This window comes from Hyperolius riggenbachi, chromosome 3 (genome assembly GCF_040937935.1).
Source record: "Hyperolius riggenbachi isolate aHypRig1 chromosome 3, aHypRig1.pri, whole genome shotgun sequence".
Lineage (NCBI taxonomy): Eukaryota > Metazoa > Chordata > Amphibia > Anura > Hyperoliidae > Hyperolius > Hyperolius riggenbachi.
This window is the reverse complement of record NC_090648.1, coordinates 496838810-496843958: the sequence shown is the minus strand read 5'-3', so window position 1 is coordinate 496843958 and position 5149 is coordinate 496838810.

Below are 5149 nucleotides of genomic sequence, written 5' to 3'. Positions count from 1 at the left end.
GTATAAACGCACATATGTACATTTTTACACTGTGGAAACAGCTCCGGGGGTTTCATCGCTCTTTGTTACTGCCGCGCACCCGATCGAGGAAGTCGGCCCTACACCTTGCAGCTTGTCTGACCAATTCATGCACCAATTTTAGGACAAAATTGATCGCATCGTCGATCGGGCGTGCACTTGGCAGCACCGATTTCCATCCAATTTGATTATAATCGAATCGGATGATCGTTTGGCCAGCAAGTCTCCTAATGTATGGCCACCTTTATGGATTATCCATAAATATATGGTAACATTTGTAACAGTCATGGATCCAGTGTTAAAACTGTTGTAGTCACATTGGTTTATTTTGGAGGGAAATTGTTGCTCGGTTATGTGTATGTTGGAGGGAATCTGCCAGATTACGTGCATTTTGGGTGAAATGCTGTCAGATTATGTGTATTTTGGGGGGAAACACTATGGCGGTGCTCAAATTTCCTCCGTAGGAGCACTTACATGGCTGCTAAGGTCATGTATGTTTGGTACCACTCATGACCATGCCCATGTTCTTTTGCGTTGCCACACCCATTTTGCAGCTGCATGGGGTGTGTGTCAGGGCCCGTTTCCACTGTTGCGACGCGATTTCGCCGGCATCCCGACGCTTGTAAAAACGCATGCGTTTCCGCATGCGTTTTTACCCGCAATTTCGCATGGCAGGGTGCCATGCGAAATTAACCATGACTCTGCCAGGGCAAAATAACATTGAAAAAGGTGCGAAATCGCACGCGAATCGCGGGTAAAAACGCATGTAAAAAACACATGCGTTTTTCTTATTAAATACATTAGCGGCGATTCGCATGGATTCCCGACGCAGGCGAATTCTGTGGGTCCCGTCGTGCATATTTGGCCCGCCGCCAAATCGCTCCCGCACGCCGCACATATGGAAACAGCCCCGGCCACTTCAATGTACCAAGCGAATCCGCATGTCGGCGCCGCATGCGGATTCGCTATGGTGGAAACGAGCCCTCAGTAAAAATTATTCTTTGTCAGCATGATTTTCTTGATCGTGAGTGGTGTAAGTTTCTGATCAATTTCTTTTTTTTATAGATTATATCGTGCGCGGTAGATTGACAATTTTGTAATGTAGAGACACGACCAATTTTTTTTCAGAGTTCTCAATCGTTTTTTTTTCCATAATTCGGGGAAAATTTTACACAGGTGTGGTACATTGTTCTAATTTTTAGAATGTTACAATCAATCAGAAAAATTGATTGTAAATCTTCAATTAAAAAAGAAATATATTAAAAAAAATTGTATGGTGTGTGGCTACCTTAAGTGTGAACGAGTCCATTGATTAACATTGGTTCTCAGTTAAAATGTGTATTCCTATGCAGAAAACATGCATGACAACAGAAAAAAAAAAAGTGCTCCGCTTCATGCAGTGCTAGTGTCAATGTCCACACTTGTGTCATCAGGACAGGAAATGCAAACCATTTCTCACATGCCATTTTTCAAACAATAAGTATGTTTGCATTATAATTGTGTCCGTTTTTTTCACAGTAGCAATCATTGTCAATGAAAAATTGCATTGCTGAATCAGAGATGCTTCCTAAAATCGAGGACAGCACATAGAAATGTAATATTGACGTTTTTGCATGTGATTTAAGCCTGGTACATACTTTCAATTACAATTGACCAATCACTGACCAATTTCAGTGACCAATTTTCATGTTTGAGAGTCAACAGATATTGAATACTATGAGCAAATTGTGTAGGGGAACTCTGGCCTAGTGCACACCAGAGCGGTTCTGCTGCGGTTTGCGATCCGCTTGCGGGTGCGGATCCGCTAGGGTAATGTATTTCAATGGGCTGGTGCACACCAGAGCGGGAGGCGTTTTGCAGAAATGCATACTTCCGGGCTGCTGCAGATTTTGGATTGCGGATGCGTTTCTGCCTCAATGTTAAGTATAGGATAAACGCAAACCGCTCTGAAAAACGGCACTTCAGAGCGGTTTGCCAGGCGTTTTTTGTTACAGTAGCTGTTCAGTAACAGCAATACATGAAATCTACTACACCAAAAACTCTTCCCAAAACCGCAAAATGCTAGCTGAAACGCTACAGAAAAATAAGAAAAAGCCTTTCAAAATCTGCTAGCATTTTGCAGATCTGCTAGCGGTTTTTTGGTGTGCACCAGGCCTTCTACTACATGGAGGTGGTAATATTGGTCAGTGATTGGCCAATTATAATTGAAAGCATGTACAAGGCTTAAGGCCTCGTTCACACTACAAATTGCCAGAGCGATCGCAAGTGCTGTCAGCCGATTTATACTGTGATTTTTTATTACAGTGCTTTTACCAGCGCTTTTTACTTAGAGAAACGCTTTTCTAAGCGCTTTTGCTCAGTGATGATTTTTTTCACTTCTTGACGTCAGTGAACTGTTTAACCCGGAAATGAATAAATACAATCTATTTATTCATAAAAGCACTCAGGAAATCACTATCCAAAGCACTTTTTCAAGCGCTTTGCGATTTCCCTATACCTTCCATTGAGCTAAAGTGCTCAGAAAATGGTGCATGTGGCATGTTTGGGATTTTAATAACACACTCTCATAGGAAATCATTGCACAAGCGCTTTATTCTAAAATCATCAGCGCTTAAAAGAAAAATCGAAAACGCTCAGTGTAAACAAGCCCTTAAGCCTTATTCACACCATACGCGCTGCCGTGCACATTTCAGCAGCAAGTATAATATGTGATCAGCAAGAACATCAGAAGTGCATAGAGAGCACTTCTGATGCTCAGACTGCGCGTTGTGCAGCAGTGTGATGCGCTATCGCACTGCTGAATGCATATTTGCCAAAGCACCTTGCTGATTCCACACTGTAATTAATAGGATCTGCAGCGCAACATGGATGACGTGCGATTGGGTGCGCTTGTGTCCCGAACGCACGGCCATATGCCTTGCTTAATGTGAACAAAGCCTAAGGCCTGATACACACTTTCATTTATGATTGGTCAATCACTGACCAAGTTTACCAACTCCATGTAATATGAGGACTTTCCTAATGTGCTCATAGTATTAAATATTTGTTACATTAAACTTAAGGTAGCCATACATCAGTAGATTACGGGCAGATTCAACAGAGAGACAAATTTATCTGTAAGCGAATCTGATTAGAGAGAGATCTGCATCTTTGTCGAGCTGCCATATACAGCATTAAATCTTCAGGGAATCGGCTGAGTCCGTTGTATCTGCCCTGCCGCTGCCCCCTAATGTATAAATTATATAAATGTGCCCCCCAATATGTGCATTTACACATTACCTGTCCTGTGTCAGCCTCCACGTGGTGTCCGTCTGTCCTCCGGGTGGCTCTGCCGCATACACGCTGGTGGCGGTGCACAGTGTCACACGCTATGAGCTGCCGCCAGTGTGTATGCGGCAGAGCCACCCGGAGGACAGACGGGCCCCATGCGGAGGCTGACACAGGACAGGTAATGTATAAATGCACACACCGGGGGGCACAATTATACATGGGGGCAGCGGCAGGGTTTTTCATCGTTTTCTCACTCATTCCGAAATTGGCCGCCATACTGCCGCACACCTGACCAACCAACTTCGGACTGACATCTTGCAATAGGTGCGATCGAGTAACACGAACAATTTCGTCCCACAATTGGTCACATAGTTGGTCGGGCCTGCACTAGGCGGCATCGATTTTCAACCAATTCTTTAATAATAATCAGATTTTTTGGTCAGTCAGCTTCCAAAGTCACCTGATATATGGGCACCTTACATGGTCAATGATTGGCAAATCATAATTGAAAGTGTTTGCTAAGCTTTAGTCAAACGTCACTCTCCGTAAGATGCACACAACACACATCCAATTTTGATTGACCATTGTTTGCCCTACACATTTTGAATGCAATAAACAGATTGCACAGGTAAGGTGTCTGGAAGTGGTAAAATTGGGTAATGATCGGACAATCAAAATTGAATGTGTATGCACCCTAAACGTGACCAAAAACAATCCAATTTCTGGCAAAAAAAATAATAATTTGAGCGATCAGATAATTCTGATCGATGTGATCAGATTGGTTTTAAATATGCTCCACTGATGGGCACAATCGATCCACCCATCGTCAAACCAAAATGTGTATTTTATGGTTGGCTGTGATAATGGGAAGCAAAAATTGGCTTGTTGATGGTGTTCAATATATTACAATATTTGACTTCCGATCAGAATTATCTGATCACTTGAATTATTTTTTGCTAGAAACTGGATTGATAGTGGCAACCTTAAGGGTGGCCTGGCCACTAATGGTCCAGTTTTTAGTGAATAATTGTTCAAGCGATTGGACGATTGTGATCAGACTGGCAAAAATAAACTCACAGCCCACCCATCCAGCTCTTTGTGCTCCGAGGGCAATGAACGGGCAGCCCACCCACCCAGCTCTCTATGATCTGAGGGTGGTGACCAGACAGCACCCCCATCCAGCTCTCTATGCTCTGAGGGTGGTAACTGGACTGCCCACCCATCCAGCTCTTTATGATCCAAGGATGGTAACCAGACAGCCCACCCACCCAGCTCTCTATGATCTGAGGGTGGTGACCAGACAGCACCCCCATCCAGCTGTCTATGATCTGAGGGTGGTGATCGGACAGCCCACCCATCCAGCTGTCTATGCTTCGAGGACAGTAACCGGACAGCTGGTGCTTACCTGTGCACTTCGTTTTTGTATAAAGCGCCTCTGTAAGCGCTTTTGCAGAGCAAATGAAGAGAATAAAGTAAAACAATTAGCATGTATTTTGCACTTAGCAGTTGAGTAAGGGATTGATATATCCAGTTAATAATGTAATCTGTTTTTCCTGGAAGGTTGATTGTCCAATTCCACATCAGATGTCCAACATAGAAGGAGAAGTAGATGTTATTTATTTATTTACTATTTATTTTTTGGGGGGGGGAAAGAGTTGGTGTTTATCTGTGTGAAATGGTGCTTTGTTTGAGATGATATGACAAAAATAAGCCAGAGAGTATGGAAAGAACATCAAAGGGTCTGAGTTATTGAAAAAGATTCAACCTGGTATTTCTATAAATTAGGTTACTTTTTTTTTTTTTTTTTTACACTATTTTGTATTTTTTTCAGACTTCTGTACAAAGTAATGGATGCATTGAA